Source organism: Taudactylus pleione, unplaced genomic scaffold (assembly GCF_031769625.1).
Source record: "Taudactylus pleione unplaced genomic scaffold, aTauple2 ptg001443l, whole genome shotgun sequence".
In the NCBI taxonomy this organism is placed as follows: Eukaryota; Metazoa; Chordata; class Amphibia; order Anura; family Myobatrachidae; genus Taudactylus; species Taudactylus pleione.
The window spans coordinates 255808-278505 of NW_028285842.1; positions in this window are offsets into that span (position 1 = coordinate 255808).

Here is a 22698-nt window from a genome sequence, read left to right on the forward strand (position 1 = left end):
TACTCAACTTTATTTATGTATTCAGATGACACCGATAATTCATCCTTTTCAACATAAGATGTACTTCATCTTCATCTGGGGAGCCATCGTTCCAATAACGCCCAGGGAGTTCAATATACATTGCAGGCACCATGTACTGCAGTCTCAGGTCCATGCACGAGCCAAAGAGCCTTTGTCTAGCTCTTGATTTATATACCCTAGTATGGGGTGTTGGCGTTCTGGATATTAAGCCCATATTAGTTACAGTACATACTGGGTACAAAGCACTGATTGGTACAGTGCTTGGACCATTCTTACCTCTTGCACATGCTCTGTAAACATTAACATATACTACCAAAGAAATACAGTAATGACGTATCCTAGTATGTCTGGAGATAAACTCTGTTTCAAAGCTCCCTTTGTGTAGAGAATATGGACATCACTAACAGTTACCCATAATGCTTAGCGTCTCTACACATCTTACAATGGCCACCCACTGGAATGTGGCTCACTGTCTGCTAGTAACACCATATAAGGCATTAAGGGCTCATTATACATCTACTAATAGTGACAGGTACGAGTTAGGGCCTCTCAATGTATAGCTTGTTTGACATCAAAAGGTTATCTGACCAGTATGTGCAGACTGCAGGGATACAATCTCTTTTCAAACCTCAATGGGGCCTAGCAAGGGTTGTGTGTTACAACTTATATACCTATGTAGAAATTAATTATTTAATCCACTGGTTACAGATACTGTAGATATGAGATAGATAGATCGATATTAGATAGATATGAGATAGATAGATCGATAGATAGATAGGAGATAGATAGATATAATTTAGATAGACAGATAGATAGATATGAGATAGATAGTTAGATATGAGGTAGATAGATATTAGATAGGTAGATATGAGATAGATAGAGATGAGATAGATAGATATGTGATAGATATATAGATTGGTAGTAGATACATTGATAGATTGTAGATAGATATTAGATAACTAGATAAATGAGATAGATATACATATATACAGTCAGGTGCATAAATATTGGGACATTGACAGAATTTTCATATTTTGGCCTCTAGTCACCACCACAATGGCTTTGAAATGAAACAAACAAGATGAGATTTACCTGCAGACTTTCAGATTTAATTTGAGGGTAATTACATCCAAATCAGGTGAACGGTGTAGAAATTACAACGGTTTCTATATGTGCCTCCCACTTTTTAAGGGGCCAAAAGTAATGGGACAAACTAAACAATCCTAAATCTAACTTTCACTTTTTAATACTTTTGCAGGCAATTACAGCCTGAAGTCTGGAATGCATAGACATCACCAGATGCTGGGTTTCATCCCTGGTGATGCTCTGCCAGGCCTCTACTGCCAATGTCTCCAGTTCCTGCTTGTTCTTGGGGCATTTTCCCTTCAGTTTTGTCTTCATCAAGTGAAATGCATGCTCAATCAGATTCAGGTCAGGGGATTGACTTGGCCATTGCATAACATTCCACGTTTTAGCCTTAAAAAAGTCTTTGGTTGCTTTTGCAGTATGCTTCGGGTCATTGTCCATCTGCACTGTGAAGCGCCGTCCAATGAGTTCTGAAGCATTTGACTGAATATGAGCATATAATATTGCCCAAAACACTTCAGAATTCATTCTGCTGCTTTTGTCAGCAGTCACATCATCAATAAATACAAGGGAACCAGTTCCATTGGCAGCCATACATGCCCACGCCATGACACTACCACCACCATGCTTCACTGATGAGGTGGTATGTTTTGGATCATGAGCAGTTCCTTTCCTTCTCCATACTCTTCTCTTCCCATCACTCTGGTACAAGTTGATCTTTGTCTCATCTGTCCATAGGATGTTGTTCCAGAACTGTAATGGCTTTTTTAGATGTTGTTTGGCAAACTCTAATCTGGTCTTCCTGTTTTTGTGGCTCACCAATGGTTTACATCTTGTGGTGAACCCTCTATATTCACTCTTGTGAAGTCTTCTCTTGATTGTTGACTTTGACACATATACACCTACCTCCTGGAGAGTGTTCTTGATTTGGCCAACTGTTGTGAAGGGGTTTTTCTTAACCAGGAAAATAATTCTTCTGTCATCCACCACAGTTGTTTTCCGTGGTCTTCCGGGTCTTTTGGTGTTGCTGAGCTCTCCGTGGCGTTCTTTCTTTTTAAGAATATTCCAAACAGTTGATTTGGCCACACCTAATGTTTTTGCTATCTCTCTGATGGGTTTGTTTTGATTTTTCAGCCTAATGATGGCTTGCTTCACTGATAGTGACAGCTCTATGGATCTCATATTGAGAGTCAACAGCAACTGATTCCAAATGCAAATGTCACACCTAGAATCAACTCCAGACCTTTTACCTGCTTAATTGATAATGAAATAACGAGGGAATAGCCCCACACCTGTCCATGAAATAGCTTTTGAGTTGATAGTCCCATTACTTTTGGCCCCTTAAAAAGTGGGAGGCACATATAGAAACCGTTGTAATTCCTACACCGTTCACCTGATTTGGATGTAATTACCCTCAAATTAAATCTGAAAGTCTGCAGTTAAAGCACATCTTGTTTGTTTCATTTCAAAGCCATTGTGGTGGTGAATAGAGGCCAAAATATGAAAAGTCTGTCAATGTCCCAATATTTATGCACCTGACTGTATATATATTAGATAGATAGATAGATAGATATATAGATATGAGATAGATAGACAGAGATACAGAGAGAGATTAGATAGATAGATAGATAGATAGATAGATATGAGACCGACAGATAGATATGAGATAAATAGAACGATATGAGATAGATACAGTAGATAGATATGAGATAGATAGAAGGATAGATTTTAGCTAGATACTGTAGATATTAGATAGATAGATATGAGATAGAAGATAGATATATATTAAATAGATAGAAGATAGATAGATATTATATATATAGATAGATGTTAGATAGATAGATATGAGATAGATAGATTAGATAGATAGATTTGAGATATATAGATAGATATGAGGTAGATAGATTAGATAGATATATAGATAGATATCAGATAGATAGATATATAGATAGATATGAGATAGATATATAGATAGATGAGATAGATTGATTTGAGATAGATATATAGATAGATATGAGATAGATAGATAGATATGAGATAGATAGATTAGATAGATAAATAGATTTGAGATAGATAGATATAAGATAGATAGATATGTGAATAGATAGATATAAGATAGATAGATAGATATGAGATAGATAGATATGAGATAGATAGATATTAGATAGATAGATATGAGATAGATAGATAGATATGTGAATAGATAGATATGAGATAGATATATAGATCGATTTGAGATATATAGATAGATATGAGGTAGATAGATAGATTAGATAGATAGATAGATATGAGATACATAGATAGATAGATATGAGATAGATAGATAGATAGATATGAGATAAATAGATAGATAGATATGAGATAGATAGATATGTGAATAGATAGATAGATATGAGATAGATAGATATATAGATATGTGAATAGATAGATAGATATGAGATAGATAGATAGATAGATAGATAGATATGAGATAGATAGATATATAGATATGTGAATAGATAGATATGAGATAGATAGATATGTGAATAGATAGATAGATATATGAATAGATAGATATGAGATAAATAGATATGAGATAGATTTACTTATATGTGTATACAGTATATATTTATATATATATAAATATATATATATATATATATATATATATAAACAAAAAATATCACACAAACTCGGTACTCACTTGCTTTTCAACTGCAACTCCTTGGAATACAGGGAATGTTGGTTGCAAGAATTTGTTAAGCTGACCAATCACTTCACCGTCATTCCCATCTGGCCAGTCCCTACACTGATTCTCAGATAAATGATCTTGGTCTGCCACCTTTGTTCCCTGGGTGTGGTCCTGTCTCTTTAAGCGAGAACCCATATTCATGTTTAAAATGTATGCAAACTTGAGCCCAGTGGCGGAACTCCCAGAGACAATGGAGTCATTTGCCGCCGGGCTCCAGCCCTTAAGGGGACACCTGGCTCCATTGTCCCCCGGGCCGTTCCGGGCACTGCTATGGAGATGGAGCGCTGCTGACCGGAGCTCCACCTTGAGCGGCATCACTACGGGGAGTGCGGTCGCACCCCCTATTTGCTGGGCGCCCGCTCAGTGTGTTACCAGCGGGCGCCTGGCTCCTTCTTTCCCCCCGGCGGTAGCCGGAGGAACGGAGCTCGCTCCTGAGCTCCGATTCTGGGTCCCACAATGTACTATGGGAGTGACGTCATGACGTCACTCCCATAGTTCAGAGGAGCGGGCACCGGGGACGGAAGGCAGCAGCACTGGAGCGGGGTTTCAGGTAAGTATTGTTTTTTTTGAAAATAATAGAGTGTGGTGTCCGCGCTCTGAGGTGCTATTGTGTCATTGACTGTTATTGAACTCTAGAGTGTATATTTGGTGTATCTGTTGTGATATGAAAAGGAATTGTGGGTATTTGCTAATGTCTATACTCCGGATATAAGCTCCTGAGATTAAAGTCTTTATCAGAAATGTCCTGGTGTGATCCACCTAATGAAAGCTGTGGGATGGTAGTTGTTAAACAGCAATCCTGGTGGTAATTACTGGTGGGCTAAAACTTTAGGCTGTTCATCTGTATGTAAGTCACGGTTAAAGTGAATGATGTTAAAGTTCTTGAATAATGGATAGCGTATATAAGGTATATTCTCCCCTCTCCAATTGGTCTCTGTCCCAGGAATCAGCCACTCCACCTCAGGGATCCACAAAAACAAAACGCAGTATCGGGTGCTGGTGGGCACTATAGTGCAGAAGGTAAGTAACATGTAGGACTTACCCAGGTCTCGACGTACTCCTGCTGGTCCACCGGATGTACCTCCTTATGCGTGTGTTAGAGTGATGGGTGTAAAGGGCAAGGAAAATATGTCCAATATTGCCTGAACAGAACACTAGGTATATGGAGTAGGGATAAAATACTATTTATTGTTCTGCACCTATGCCCGGATGGGCAGCAATCGGTGTCAGAGAAAAAATTATACTTGTAGATCATACAACATATGGTCTATGAATTGAAATATAAAAAGTCACATTTGTCAGTAATGTCCCAACGCGTTTCATCCCAGGTGGGGACTTTTTCAAGGGTAGGTGAACTGTTAGCCCCAGTAAAGGGTTTAAATACTTTGTACAATGAGTCCATATGATGCTCGCTCCGTTACTTCCGGTTTTCCGGTGTATTCGCGCCCTCTGCGTCATCCGCTAGAGCGCGATCTTCTCCTGATCTGTACCATTGTCACATGATATGTATGGTGTCATGCGCATGCTCTGTGGTCACAGTGCAGACACAATTTAGCATGGGATGATGTTCATATGTGTAACTCCAGCGCTTCTGCTGTTCTAATCTCCACTATTAATGTGTTAGTTATTCACTGCAATGTTCTAGCGCTTAAAGGTTACTTTAGATTACAGGTATGATATGTTCTTAAGTTTTCCATACCTAATAAATTAATTACTGGCCCGTGTTTGTAATAATCTAATACATTGATCCCACATATAATGAGGGAGATATATTTAATATTAATACATCAACACTAACTTATGACCACATAATATGTGGGATCACATACAAGAGTGTGGGAGCACTGCATGACATTGCATTGAAATCAATGGTAAAAAACACACCAAAAATGGCCGCCCGCATACAGGAGACACTATCTCCACTAATAATAATAGTGGAGATTAGAACAGCAGAAGCGCTGGAGTTACACATATGAATATCATCCCATGCTAAATTGTGTCTGCACTGTGACCACAGAGCATGCGCATGACACCATACATATCATGTGACAATGGTACAGATCAGGAGATCGCGCTCTAGCGGATGACGCAGAGGGCGCGAATACACCGGAAAACCGGAAGTAACGGAGCGAGCATCATATGGACTCATTGTACAAAGTATTTAAACCCTTTACTGGGGCTAACAGTTCACCTACCCTTGAAAAAGTCCCCACATGGGATGAAACGCGTTGGGACATTACTGACAAATGTGACTTTTTATATTTCAATTCATAGACCATATGTTGTATGATCTACAAGTATAATTTTTTCTCTGACACCGATTGCTGCCCATCCGGGCATAGGTGCAGAACAATAAATAGTATTTTATCCCTACTCCATATACCTAGTGTTCTGTTCAGGCAATATTGGACATATTTTCCTTGCCCTTTACACCCATCACTCTAACACACGCATAAGGAGGTACATCCGGTGGACCAGCAGGAGTACGTCGAGACCTGGGTAAGTCCTACATGTTACTTACCTTCTGCACTATAGTGCCCACCAGCACCCGATACTGCGTTTTGTTTTTGTGGATCCCTGAGGTGGAGTGGCTGATTCCTGGGACAGAGACCAATTGGAGAGGGGAGAATATACCTTATATACGCTATCCATTATTCAAGAACTTTAACATCATTCACTTTAACCGTGACTTACATACAGATGAACAGCCTAAAGTTTTAGCCCACCAGTAATTACCACCAGGATTGCTGTTTAACAACTACCATCCCACAGCTTTCATTAGGTGGATCACACCAGGACATTTCTGATAAAGACTTTAATCTCAGGAGCTTATATCCAGAGTATAGACATTAGCAAATACCCACAATTCCTTTTCATATCACAACAGATACACCAAATATACACTCTAGAGTTCAATAACAGTCAATGACACAATAGCACCTCAGAGCGCGGACACCACACTCTATTATTTTCAATTTATATAGGAAGGTGGGGATACCTTCCCGGTGTTCAGCTGCCAGAGGTACTACTCATTAGCGCGAATCCTTATAATTACCCGTACTTTTTTTTTTTTTTGTATGTGTGTGCACTCGCGGGGGGGGGGCTCACTACAGGGGGCATTATTGGTGGCTCACTATAGGGGGCATTACTGAGGGCCCACTACAGGGTGCATTACTGGGGGCTTACTACAGGTGGCATTATTGGTGGCTCACTACAGGGGGCATTACTGAGGGCTCAATACAGGGGGCATTACTGGGGGCTTACTACAGGAGGCATTATTGGTGGCTCACTGCAGGGGGCATTATTGGGGGCTCACTACAGGGGGTATTACTGGGGGCTCACTACAGGGGGTATTACTGGGGGCTTACTACTGGGGGCACTACAGGGAGTTTACTACTGGGGGCTTACTACTGGGGGCACTACAGGAGGCTTTCTACTGGGGGCGATACAGGGGGCTTACTACTGGGGGCACTACAGGGGGCTTTCTACTGGGGGTGCTACAGGGGGCTTACTACTGGGGGCACTACAGGGGCCCTTACTACTGGGGCACTGCAAAGGGGGACCAATACTGGAGGTACTGGGGGGCACTACATAGGCAGCACTGCATAGGGGGACCTCTACAGAGGGCACTGCACAGGGGGACCACTACTGGGGGAACTGCATAGGGGGGTGGCAGCTGGGGCTGGCATAGGTGCTGGGGGGGTGGTACATTTTAATTTGGGGGCACCAACATTTATCCTGCCTCCGGGCACCTGGGATGAAGTTACGCCACTGCTTGAGCCCAAGATGGCAGACCAAGGTCATTTATCTGAGAGTCAGTGTAGGGACTAGCCAGATGGGAATGACCGTGAAGTGGTGGTCAGCTAGTTTGATCACTGATCCCAGGATAGTTTGATCCTGGGATCAGTGCACATCACAGTCTGTGGAGTCTCTTCAAATTGATTAGTCCATCATAAGGATAGTATTTTGCAAGATTTCTTCCGGTTTTTATGCAAGTCCTAAAAATTTGGTCCATTTAAAGGACAATACCTTGCAAACTTCTTCTTCAGTATTTGTTTATCCTGGTAACTATGGTGATGGGTATGTGCACTGACGCTCCGGGCTAGACGGAGATGACGTCATAATGAAAGCGCCGTCGGCCGGGTGGGAGGTCCCGAAACCAACTTCTGGCATTCACATGGTGTTATCTGATAGAGCCAAAAGCACTCCAGGGCTTGTGGCCACCAGACCCTACCGCAAGGGCCTCGTCACAAGCCCGATGGTCACGATGGTCTGGACCATCGCGACCATCATCATGGACGGTCGCATAAGCTGTGGGTGGTAACCCACAGCTATGCGAGCATCCAAGAGGCCGCTCTTAATTTCAGAGGGACGGCCCTGATTCAGAGCGAGCGTTCTGTCAGAGCGTCCGGCTCTGAATCAGGGCCTATGTTGTTCTGATGAAAGTGCCGCACCATTAAACTTGGCACTGAAACGTTAACTCAAGCCACTGTTTCTGTATCTTATTAAAAAACAACAGGAGTGCTGAACCGCTTGGATGATATATTGGTAATTATATGTGAAGAGAAAAGAAACTGACTTCTATTTTCATTGTTTTTCATTGAGCGATTATTACCGGGCAAAAAAAAATCCCAAGGGGTCTACGTATTAAAAATTGCCCGACCATCGGTAAAAATGACCCAGCCTTTTGCAAAAGATGGGTCGCGATTTTAAACAAATGCTCAATGGATTTGATATTACTTATAATAGAGAAATCAACAAAGGTGATGAACACTTTGAAAGAAAAAATTGCATCCTTTGGAATAATACAAGAACCAACATTGGAAACAGATCCAACAATCAATTGGTATGAAAAGCTCTCTAACCAGATTCAATTATATAAACGGGACCTCATTCAATTCAAGAAAGACAAGCGCAACAAAGTTGATGTCTCTCATAATATACCATCCGCGGTGAGGAAATTACTGCCTAAATCCTCATTTGAACCTCAATCTACTAACTCTTCAATACGTACATTCCAACGTATGTTGAACCAGGAGGTGTCCAATAACTTGAACCTAATATGAGCCTATCTTAATATACAAGAACGCACAGCACTATCTGACTTATCCAAGAGAAATGATTTAATATTCCGCCCCGCGGATAAAGGGGGAGCACTTGTTATCCAAGATTTTAATATATACAAACAGGAAATTGAACGTCAGCTCTCGGACCATGCTACTTACCGCAAATTGGATAAAGACCCTACTCCAGTGTTTAAAAAAGACCTTCAGGAATTGTTAGAACACTCTATACGGGCCCAGATTTGGACTTGGTACTAAATCTGCTCTTTATGATATTAACCAAGAATTTCTTCATATATGATGGAGGCTTTTTCATACAATGTATTGGTTGTGCGATGGGGTCCAGTGTGGCCCCATCGTACGCCAATATATTCATGTTTGAGGTGGAATGTGATATATTTCTTACTGACACAAGCACTGTAGATAATATTGCACTATATTTACGATACATAGATGATTTACTAATTTTCTGGCGAGGTACGAGAGAAGCATTCATTCAGATGATCGATAATCATAATGCTAGAGAACATCCAATTAAATTTACGTATAATATTAGCAAGGATGCAATTTCTTTCTTAGATGTCAATATACGGCCTTACTGATGGGCAAATAGAGACATCACTATTTACTAAGACCACCGATCGTAACAATTTACTGCACATGACGAGTTGTCACCCAGAACCGCTTAAGAGAGGTTTACCATATTCACAGGTGCTCCGCATTAGATGAATCACATCTGACCCAGCATTGACCATACAACAGATAGATGCACTTATTAATAAATTCTTGGAGAGAGGTTACAGTAATGAACTGTTACAGCAGGCTAAGGGAAAAGTACTACTAATTGATAGAACTGCCCTCCTAAATAAAACTAAACTTGATAATAAAAAAACATTTATCCCTTGGGTTACCGAATATAATCATGCAAGTAATGTATCAGTCAAATTATGGCCAATTATGCAAACTGATGGAGAATTAAAACTTAATGATAGTAAACTGATGCCTTGCTATACACAAATAGGGGAATTCAATATGGAGCGAAAACTCAGTTTTTGTGTTAATATCGCACCTATGACGTCATTATCGCAGGATTTAGTTTTACACCGTAGTCAATTTCAAAGACTTTTCGCAGGTTCGAAAGGTCTTTGATAAAAAAGTAAAAAAAACGGGGATAACTTTTCACCATTGAATAGGTGTCGAAAAAAAGTGCAGAATTGGGGTTTAGGGGTGCAGGTTTAAAAAAAATAGCCTGCACCCCTGGGAATGACATTTTAAAAATAACTGTGTCAAAAAAAGTTTTAAAAAAAAAATAGGGACACCCCAAAAAATTAATTTAAAAATTGGGGTGAAAAAAAAAAAAGGGGAAAAATTGTTTAAAACTAAGGAAATAGGTTCAGGGCTATTCTGTAAGTATGCGGCAGGGGTTTTCTAGAATAGATTATTAGCGGCAGGTGTACTCTAGAATAGATTATTAGCGGCAGGTGCACAATTGCAGAATTTTTAAAAACTTACTTTAGGGACATCAAAATATGCTAGTACCCATTTTCATGTACCCCAAATTTGATGGGACCACTTAAAAAAATGAAAAAAATAACCCAAGTGCTCTTCTGCATCACTTCTTCAATGTCGGGAAAAAAACACCTGCCGCAGCTGTTTAAATCCCCGACTTTCATTTGCAGGCTAAAACGGGGGTACCCATAGTGATCCCCCATGTTTTTACAACTTTAGGGGGGTCCTACAATTTTTTCAAGGAAAATTTTGTTTTTTTACGCAAATCCCACTTCGCAGATTCCCGTTTTCTGAGGTTTTATATTAAATACGGGGATAAAGCGGGCGTGCGCCCGATACTTTATCCCACAAAAATCTCCGATGTGGAGCGAAAAGTCCAGCACGGACTTTTCGCTCCCATATTGAATACCCCTCATAGTCGCAATTTAAGAGATATTCTGGTCAAAACGGATGTGACTAATATGGGTAAAACCAAAGTCAAAACCAATTTTCTTACTAGCAAACAAGGCTGTATAAGATGTACATGCACTAGATGCCTTTATCTATTGCCAGGGGATGTGTTCTACCACCCACAAAGCGGTAAAGCATATACTATCAGACATAGATTGACGTATAATAGTAAGTTCGTTGTTTATCAAATAATTTGTCCATGCGGAATGTCTTATATCGGAAAGACCAAACGAACCTTCAAAGAAAGAATGGCGGAACATAAATCCGCTATTAGAGCCGCCATAACTACGGGTACAGGCGAACAATCGGTGGCCAGGCATTTTTGCCAAACTCCACATACCTTAGCTTCATTACGGTACAGGATGATAGACCAAATTCCTTATTCTATACGTGGCGGTAATAGATCACTTAAACTGTTACAACGTGAGACAGAATGGATATTTAGACTAGGGGCCTGATTCAGACCCACTCGCGAGCGGCTGTCCGCTCGCAAGTGGGTCGATGTTATGGACTGAGCTTGCGCATGACGGAGGGAGCTCCGTCGTGTGCATGCGCCAGACGCGACGAGCGAAGGAAAGTCCTTCGCTCGTTGTGTCCGATCAAAGGGGGCGTGCTGTCAATGTTGATTGACAGCACGCCCCCTTTGGTGGGCGTGCCGGGGGCGTGCCTCCCTGACGGGGGCGTTCCCACGGGAACGCCTCCCGTCAAAAGCCGGCCCACTGACATCACTAGTGATGTCAGTGGGAGTGATTTTGGCTCTGATAGAGCCAAAATCACTCCGGAGCTTGCGGTTGAAAACCTCAACCGCAGGCTCCGGCTCGCAATTTCGATGGTCGCGATGGTCACGACCATCGCGGCCATCACAATGCACGCTCGTATAGCCTGTGGGTGGTGACCCACAGCTATACGAGCGTCCAGGAGGACGCTCCATTTTCATGGAGCCCGGCCCTCATTCAGAGCGTGCGCTCTGCTCAGAGCGTACGGCTCTGAATGAGGGCCTAGGTACTTTAGCTCCTAGAGGTCTTAATGATCATCTTGGCCTCAATTGGTTCCTGTAAACTTACTTATATTAGCAAGCTTAGGTCCTTTCGCGGCTAGTTTAGTTAGTTCCTATTATAGAAACCCCCAGCTTTATTTAGTTTACTTAATTAATTTTGTTATTCATCTCTAAGTGATCAACTTTAAGTGTTCCTTGCTCTCTAGTAATTGTAAGTACTTTTCACCATCTTGATGACCCCTTTTAAAATACTGTAGAGTCCTTTTTTGGAAAACATACCATGAGTTGTGACTATGCAATATAGTGCATATACTTCGATGCATTCTATTTTATTTTGTATATATTTTTATTTGAATTTTGCAATAAACATACAATATTCAATAGAAATAATGAATTCAGTCTATCATTTTGTATTCAGGCAATAAAAAAAAATAGCTTGTCAATATATATAATAATGAACAAAATTGAAAATGTATATATCAGTTCTAAATTAGAATTGTACTTATCAACAAATCAACAATATTCTGTTGACAGAAATAGACCAACCAACCAGAAAAAAGAAACAGATCAAAAAAGAAAAAGAAAACGACAAGACATACCAAAAGGGGGAATGGGAGAGAGGGGGGGAGGGAAAGAAATCTTCGATGGATTCTTATGTGGATGAACTTATAGGGAGTCCCGTTATTAACTAATTATATAATGATATAATTGTTTAAATGTCTATTAATCATTATGTAACAATATAAATAGATACACATAAGCTTTTGAATTGTTTCATTATTTTATATTTGTATGTATATTTATAAACATTTATGTATGTGTTCACAGTATTTGTTTATCCTGGTAACTATGGTGATGGGTATGTGCACTGACGCTCCGGGCTAGACGGAGATGACGTCATAATGAAAGCGCCGTCGGCGCATTTTACTACATGAACTTTTGTCAGGAATGCATGAAACAATCCTACGCTAGTCAGTACATCGTGTCTGCGCTCGTCACCTTACGGATCTGCCTGTCGTCATCATTGCACCTTATGGCAATGGATGTGATGCCGACAGCCAGGCTTGGTTACATTGGTGAATGTAAACAGTGAAAAAAAAATCCATTGCCATGACTAGCAATATATACAGTATACAGCTTACGTGGTAACATTGTGTACATGACTTACATTTATTGAATACAGGGCCTGATTCAGACCCGCTCGCAAGCGGGTCGATGTTGCCCAAGTGCGCATGCGCACGACGGAGGCTGCTCCGTCGTGCGCATGCGCGAGACCTGGATAGCGACGAGGAAGCCGTCGCTCCGGGTCTCGCACCAAAGGGGGCATGCTGTCGATGGTGAGTGATAGCACGCCCCCTTTGGTGGGGGTGCCGGGGGCGTGGCTGCCCAGACAGAGGCGTTCCCATGGGAACGCCTACCGTCTGGGTCCGGCCCCACTGATAGAGCCAAAAGCACTCCGGGCTTGCGGCCAAAGAGACCCTACCGCAAGGGTCTCGTCGCAAGCCCGACCATCTTTTTGGCCGCTCGCATAAGCCATGGAGGCCGCTCCAATTTTAGATAGGACGGCCCTGATTCAGAGCGAGCGCTCTTGTCAGAGCGTCCGGTTCTGAATCAGGCCCTCAGAACTTTGTATTGTATGGCTTGCTAAGACACCATCTCTAACTCCCACTCATATATTACCACACAGTCCATTCCCCCAATATAATTATAATACCACATATCAGTGTGAGCTGGGAGCTGTGTTATTCCCCCTCATATATCACTGTACGGTCCCCTCTCCCCCTATATAATAATAGCACATATCAGTGTGTGCTGGGAGCTGTGTTATTCCCCCTCATATATCACTGTACAGTCCATTCCCCCTATATAATAATGATACCACATATCAGTGTGTGCTGGGAGCTATGTTATTCCCCCTCATATATCACTGTACAGTACCCTCTCCCCTATATAATAATAATACCATATATCAGTGTGTGCTGGCAGCTGTTATTCCCCCTCATATATCACTGTACAGTCCCCTCTCCCCTATATAATAATACCACATATCAGTGTGTGCTGGGAGCTGTTATTCCTCCTCATATATCACTGTACAGTCCCCTCTCCCCCTATATAATAATACCACATATCAGTGTGTGCTGGGAGCTGTGTTATCCCCCCTCATATATCACTGTACTGTCCCCTCTGCCCTATATAATAATAATATCACATATCAGTGTATGTGTTGGGAGCTGTGTTATTCCCCCTCATATATCACTGTACAGTCCCCTCCCCCCTATATAATACCATATCAGTGTGTGCTGGGAGCTGTGTTATTCCCCCTCATATATCACTGTACAGTCCCCTCCCCCCTATATAATAATACCACATATCAGTGTGTGCTGGGAGCTGTGTTATTCCCCCTCATCTTTCACTGTACGGTCCCCTCCCCCTATATAATAATAATAATAATAATATGACACGAGCATGGACACAATGTGATGACTAGCGTATACCCTGGTACGTTTATGGTAATGGTACATTAATGGTACGTTTGTTTTGCTATACTTGTATTTCTGACGACAGTTTAAATGCTATAATGTTAGCAGCACGGACCCTAATTTCTCATGTTATTGGTGAGTGCCGTAATTTCCCAGGTTTATGAGATCTTTATCTATCGATATCTCTGTGTCAGGTTGTGATGAATGGACTGTGGGTCTCATTCAGACCCGCTCACAAGCGCTGAGCGCTCGCAAGCGGGTCGATGTTGAGGCCCTGCGCTCGCGCAGCGGCCGCACTGCACGTGCGCAAGCCCCGGAGTGAGAGAGAAATTCTCTCGCTCCGGGGCTCACTACAAAAGGGGCGGCTGTCGGTGGTGATCGACATCTTGCACCGTTTTGTAGGCGGGGTGGGGGGGTGGCTAGCCAATCGGAGGCGTTCCCGAAGGAACGCCTGCCATTTGGGGGCGGCCCCACTGACATCACTCGTGATGTCAGTGGTGAGCTTCTGGCTCTATTAGAGCCGAAAGCTCACTGGGGCTTGCGGAAGATGAGACCCTACCACGTCGCAAAGCCCCGATGGTCGCGATGGTCTTGACCATCGCGACTATCAACCTGGCCGCACACTAAAGCTGTGGGTGGTCACCCACAGCTTAGCGAGCGGCCAGGAGGCCGGCTCATTAAAGAGAAGCGGCCGCCCTCATTCAGAACGAGCGCTCGCATTTTGCGAGAGGCTATGAATGAGGTCCTGTGTGTGTGCATGGTTAGGGGACTGTGGATGTGTAGAACTGGTCCTTCGATGACGCAAGAGACAATCACCAAACAGCTGCTATTTATACTACTGCGAAAAAAACAACACCTCACACAAGGTAAAATATATGAGCTTTCACAGGGGTGCATGAGAGAGCTGTGATCACTAAAAGGTTAATTCAAAATTAACCAAATAAAGTCATAAATCCATTGCGCTCACCGTTCCCAGGCTTGGGGTGCAAAGCTCATTTATTTTAACCTGTGAAAGCTAACTGAAGGGGTTAACCACCTCGTGCCACAGCACCCTTTTTAAAGGGACAATTTAGGCACCGGGCAACAAAATAATGTGTTTTTATTTGTATGATGTGTGCCTCTATCCCCGGACTAGCTCTGGCGGCTTCGGCGATGCAGAGTGTTACCGGAGAGACCGCTTGCAAAGAGCCACTGCAGTCGGGATGTGGTGCCGGGCTGCATGCCGGCTACTGGGGACAGGCAGCATAGCTCCCGGCGCTCCAACACTCCAAGGCTGGGGACAGGCAGCATAGCTCCCGGTGCTCCAACACTCCAAGGCTGGGGACAGGCAGCATAGCTCCCGGTGCTCCAACACTCCAAGGCTGGGGACAGCCAGCATAGCTCCCGGTGCTCCATCACTCCAAGGCTGGGGACAGGCAGCATAGCTCCCGGTGCTCCATCACTCCAAGGCTGGGGACAGGCAGCATAGCTCCCGGTGCTCCATCACTCCAAGGCTGGGGACAGGCAGCATAGCTCCCGGTGCTCCATCACACCAAGGCTGGGGACAGGCAGCATAGCTCCCGGTGCTCCATCACTCCAAGGCTGGGGACAGGCAGCATAGCTCCCGGTGCTCCATCACTCCAAGGATGGGGACAGGCAGCATAGCTCCCGGTGCTCCATCACTCCAAGGATGGGGACAGGCAGCATAGCTCCCGATGCTCCATCACACCAAGGCTGGGGACAGGCAGCATAGCTCCCGGTGCTCCATCACACCAAGGCTGGGGACAGGCAGCATAGCTCCCGGTGCTCCATCACTCCAAGGCTGGGGACAGGCAGCATAGCTCCCGGTGCTCCATCACACCAAGGCTGGGACAGGCAGCATAGCTCCCGGTGCTCCATCACACCAAGGCTGGGGACAGCCAGCATAGCTCCCGGTGCTCCATCACTCCAAGGCTGGGGACAGGCAGCATAGCTCCCGGTGCTCCATCACACCAAGGCTGGGGACAGGCAGCATAGCTCCCGGTGCTCCATCACACCAAGGCTGGGGACAGGCAGCATAGCTCCCGGTGCTCCATCACACCAAGGCTGGGGACAGGCAGCATAGCTCCCGGTGCTCCATCACACCAAGGCTGGGGACAGGCAGCATAGCTCCCGGTGCTCCATCACTCCAAGGCTGGGGACAGGCAGCATAGCTCCCGGTGCTCCATCACTCCAAGGCTGGGGACAGGCAGCATAGCTCCCGGTGCTCCAACACTCCAAGGCTGGGGACAGGCAGCATAGCTCCCGGTGCTCCATCACACCAAGGCTGGGGACAGGCAGCATAGCTCCCGATGCTCCATCACTCCAAGGCTGGGGACAGGCAGCATAGCTCCCGGTGCTCCATCACACCAAGGCTGGGGACAGGCAGCATAGCTCCCGGTGCTCCATCACTCCAAGGCTGGGGACAGGCAGCATAGCTCCCGATGCTCCATCACACCAAGGCTGGGGACAGGCAGCATAGCTCCCGGTGCTCCATCACACCAAGGCTGGGGACAGGCAGCATAGCTCCTGGTGCTCCATCACACCAAGGCTGGGGACAGGCAGCATAGCTCCCGGTGCTCCATCACTCCAAGGCTGGGGACAGGCAGCATAGCTCCCGGTGCTCCAACACTCCAAGGCTGGGGACAGGCAGCATAGCTCCTGATGCTCCATCACACCAAGGCTGGGGACAGGCAGCATAGCTCCGATGCTCCATCACTCCAAGGCTGGGGACAGGCAGCATAGCTCCTGGTGCTCCAACACTCCAAGGCTGGGGACAGGCAGCATAGCTCCCGGTGCTCCATCACACCAAGGCTGGGGACAGGCAGCATAGCTCCCGATGCTCCATCACTCCAAGGCTGGGGACAGGCAGCATAGCTCCTGGTGCTCCATCACACCAAGGCTGGGGACAGGCAGCATAGCTCCCGGTGCTCCATCACTCCAAGGCTGGGGACAGGCAGCATAGCTCCCGGTGCTCCATCACTCAAGGCTGGGGACAGACAGCATAGCTCCTGGTGCTCCATCACACCAAGGCTGGGGACAGACAGCATAGCTCCCGATGCTCCATCACACCAAGGCTGGGGACAGGCAGCATAGCTCCCGGTGCTCCAACACTCCAAGGCTGGGGACAGGCAGCATAGCTCCCGATGCTCCATCACACCAAGGCTGGGGACAGGCAGCATAGCTCCCGGTGCTCCATCACTCCAAGGCTGGGGACAGGCAGCATAGCTCCCGGTGCTCCATCACTCCAAGGCTGGGGACAGGCAGCAAAGCTCCCGGTGCTCCATCACACCAAGGCTGGGGACAGGCAGCATAGCTCCCGGTGCTCCAACCCTCCAAGGCGGGTGGGAGTTGCTGCATTTGGGGCAATTGTCCCAGGCTGCAGGGCTATCAGTAGGCTAAGGGCTGCATGCTGGGGACTAGACAAGCTGACTTCCAGTGCTTACTGTTAACCCCCGGTGTTCTCTATCGAGGGAGTGTTAATGGAAAAAGCTGCTGTATTCACGTCATAGTCCCAGGCTGCAGGGCTTAGCACCCATTGCCTGACCTCTGCAAGGGCGCTGGGTGCTACATAAACAAACACATATACCTACACTACCGATTCAGCCAGGAGCCTCACGAAAATTGAGTGCCGCTCCCGGCGGCCGCCAACCCCCCCCATGGCGGTTACAAGAGAAACCCTTCGCAGCGGGGGGTGCCAGATGACGCATCATTTTGGCCCTGCATTGTGTTGTGGGGGCGGGGCCAAAATGACGTGATTCAGCGTGACCACACTCCGCCCACAAAGATGTCCTGCCATGCCCCCTTATGCCGGCCACACCCCCCTGCTATGATAATCTGGCTGCTCCTTCCCAGAAGAGGCAGCCAGAATGCTGGCAAGTATGACACACATATAGCTGTGAGATGGGCACACAGATACCGAGCTGCCATCCGGTGTTGTGTAAAGTCTGATGCTGTGCACAGGTGCAGTGTGTGTACATATTTAGCATGTTTAACTGTATATATATTGAATGTAAAGAGGTTTAAAATGTATATTTATCAGTAAAGTTGCACTTACCTTTTTTAGCTGGAGGTCCAGGGTATCTGGATCACTCCATGGGCTGCTGGGTTCCCCTTTCCCCATCCCAGGGAATCGGAGGGTGATCAACTGCAGCCTCACCCGTGGAAGTGGCATGAGAAGGAGCAGAGAGTGCTGGCCAAACACAGACAGCTAATTGTTTTCTGGGAGATCCAAGAGCTTCCCGTCAGCAGCCAGGACCTCTCTGCCAGGTGATCTTGTCTGCCTGTCCATGGAGCTCAGATTTTGGGTAGAGAAGCTGACAAGGGCCTTCATTCAGAGCCGTACGCTCTGAGCATAGCGCACGCTCTGAATGAGGGCCGCCCTCCATAATTATGGAGCGTCCTCCTGGACGCTCGTATAGCTGTGGGTCACCACCCACAGCCTATACGAGCGTGCAGTTTGATGGCCGCGATGCGACCATTGCCACTGCGAGCCGGAGCCTGCGGTTGAGGTTTTCAACCGCAAGGCCTGGAGTGATTTTGGCTCTATCAGAGCCAAAATCACTCCCACTGACATCACTAGTTATGTCAGTGGGCCGGCTTCTGACGGTAGGCGTTCCCTTGGGAACGCCTCCGTCAGGGAGGCACGCCCCCGGCACGCCCACCAAAGGGGGCGTGCTGTCAATCAACATCGACAGCACGCCCCCTTTGATCAGACACAACGAGCGAAGGAAAGTCCTTCGCTCGTCACGTCTGGCGCATGCGCACGACGGAGCTCCCGCCGTCGTGCGCATGCGCAGTGCACAACATCGACCCACTTGCGAGCGGACAGCCGCTTGCGAGTGGGTCTGAATCAGGCCCAAGGTCCCCTGGCAGAATCCAGGAGTAAAGGCGCGTGCACGCTAAACGATATTATGCACAATATGGCTGATTCTGAGACATTGGAACGGGCAGTGTACACTACCGATAACGATGCCGCTGCATGTAACCATGGGTCACCCATCGGATCCTCAGATCTTACCTACAGCAGGTAAGATATGGCAATCTTGTACACGATTCGCAGCATATCGTTCAGTGTTTAGGCACTAACGATATGTTGTTCCGATTCTTGCAATGCCGACGTTGTTTTGACACGGATTATCCGTGCAAGTATCTGTGTTAAAAAAAATGCTTGAAAAGTGTACAAAAAAACAAAAAAAATTATATGCCACCCCACCCCCCCAAAGCATAACCAGCCTCGGGGTCCCCTGTGTGGTCCCCTGTGTTTAGCACAACCAGCACCGAGCTTTTCAGAGCCAATCCTGGTTGACAAAATACAGTGGACAAAAGACATAGGGGTCCCCTGTACTTAGCACATAGGGGTTCCCTGTATTTTCCATAACCAGCACCAGACTCTCTCTAACGGGGGGTAATGACACAGCCAGGGGAACCCTTTCATTGGCCAAAGCAATACCCCTGACCGCTACTCAGCCAAGGCCGGGGATCCCTGTGGAGGTGGGGACTCCCCCAATAAAGGGGTCCCCCTCTCCAGGCCACTCCAGTTCTTGGCTGATAACCCGGGGCTATCCCCGACACCCCTGGGCGGTGGTTACCAGGTTGATAGTAAATGCATCTGTGTCCCAGCCCATTATATATCGCACAAGAACTAAAGATTTGCAAATCGTTAGATTGTGCATGATATATCGTTTGTCAGATTGTACGTTTTATGCACTATATCGTGTCCTGGAGTGCCAGGAAGCTGTCGGGGAGAGTTCAAGGGAAATCACTGAAGACATTGCATTATTTCCCGGTCGTCTAGTGTGTAGGCACCTTTAGTTTTGGAGGGAATCATCTCCCTCTCCTAGACATGCCAGCACCTTGGTGTCAACTAGCAGCCGAGGTGGGCTCAGGCACTCACGAGTGACCACTCCCCTCTGTCCATAAGAGGCAATGATAACTGTGTGCTTGCACAATGAATGCACTTAGCTTGATTGGTTAAGAGACAAATGGCAGTCTTACGCCCTGTGGTACTGTGTATTGAGACCAGATAAAAGACGGCATGCATGCTCTGAAAATGTGTATCTTTTTGGGACACCAAGACAGTATGAACTTCTGTAACCTGTATGCTGTGAAATAATTGTCTTTTTAAAGACTAAGCAATAAACATCTGTTAGCCTAAGACGCTTAAAAAAGGGAAGATATGAGATCCAGCAATCACAAGATGGCAGCTACAGGTGTCAAGGGGTAATCCCTATATATACCCCAAAAAGAGCATGTGAAAGTAAAATAAAAATAGTCACCTAAGCGCACAAGAATTCAGATAATCAAAGAAGGGTAAACAAAGTCTTGCATAGTTATTATTACCACTGTAGTTAAACGTCCAAAACGTTGGAAAATGGAAATGTGTTGGATTCTGTTGTATTTCACCACAGTATACAATAAATTTCACTGTACAAAAGGAGGGGTTTTTTCTTCAAGTATTCAAAACGACTTGTTCACAGAAATCTTCAAACTCCCATATCACATCCATTCATATGAAAGAGAGAGAAGGACCACCATAGTGCATTATCATTTAATAATATGAATGAATAATTTAAAATAAATAGACATCAGGATAAAACAAATCCATGTGGACAATAATAAAATTAAAGGCATACCAGAAGATGTGGGTGTAAACAGAATACACCTAAATCGCTTATATAACACTTCCTGGGAACAGGAGTCCGTGTCTCACCTTGAAAGAGACTTCTAGCGTCTGTCAGGGCAGCACATTGCGCATAACCCCTGGCAACGAGCAGGAAACCCCTGGCAACGGCATGGAACCCTTGACAACGACCATAAAACCCCTGGCAATGAGCATGGAACCCCTGACAATGAGCATGGAACCCCTGACAATGAGCATGGAACTCCTGACAACGAGCATGAGACTCCTGAAAACAAGCATGAAACCCCTGGCAATGAGCATGGAACCCCTGACAAGCATGAAACCCCTGACAAGCATGAAACCCCTGGCAATGAGCATGGAACCCCTGACAACGACCATAAAACCCCTGGCAATGAGTATGGAACCCCTGACAACGAGCATGAGACTCCTGAAAACAAGCATGAAACCCTTGGCAGCGAGCATGGAACCTCTGACGAGCATGAAACGCCTGGCAAAAATCAAAAAACCCCTGACTAGCATAAATCCGTGGCAACGACCATGGTACCCAGAGCATAAAACCCCAGATGAGCATGGAACCCCTGACGAGCAGGAAACCCCTGGCAACGGCATGGAACCCTTGACAACGACCATAAAACCCCTGGCAATGAGCATGAAACCCCTGACAATGAGCATGGAACCCCTGACAATGAGCATGGAACCCCTGACAACGAGCATGGAACCCCTGACAACGAGCATGAGACTCCTGAAAACAAGCATGAAACCCCTGGCAACGAGCATGGAACCCCTGACAAGCATGAAACCCCAGGCAATGAGCATGAAACCTCTGACGAGCATGAAACGCCTGGCAAAAATCAAAGAACCCCTGACTAGCATAAATCCCTGGCAACGACCATGGTACCCAGAGCATAAAACCCCAGATGAGCATGAAACCCCTGGCAATGAGCAGGTAATTTAAAAGTAATTAGAGCCTTACTGTGGGGCATAAAATGGTGTCATGGATAAAAATGTATGTGGCATAATGTGTAATGGGCATTATGGTGTGTGGAATAATGTGAAATGGACATTACGGTGTGTGGAATTATGTGTAATGGAAATTATGGTGTGTGGCATACTGTGTAATGGGCATTACGGTGTATGACAATGTGTAATTGGCATATTGTGTAAAATAATGTGTAATGGGCATTACGGTGTGTGGAATAATGTGTAATGGGCATTACGGTGTGTGGAATAACGTGTAATGGGCATTATGGTGTGTGGAGTAATGTGTAATGGGCATTACGGTGTGTGGAGTAATGTGTAATGGGCATTACGGTGTGTGGCATGTGTAATGGGCATTATGGTGTGTGGAGTAATGTGTAATGGGCATTACGGTGTGTGGCATGTGTAATGGGTGTAATTTGTTAGAGGCATTACAGTGTGTGGCATAATGTGTAAGGGGCATTACTATAAGGAGGAAAAATGACAAATAATGTAAACAGTCTATGTAGGGGTGGGGGCGCATTTTTAACTGTTTGCACTGGGAGCCAAATTGCCTAGAAACAGCCCTGTATAAGTTTTACCAAATTGCCATGGGGGGCACCGAAAACTTTTTTGGCATGAGGGAGCAAAATGTATAGTTATGGCACTGCTGATGTCTGCAGCCAATTTCTACTCTCCCAGGGGTATATAAGGATTATCTGATCACTGAGCACTTGCCAGTGCAATGTTGTCCTTAGCCTAGC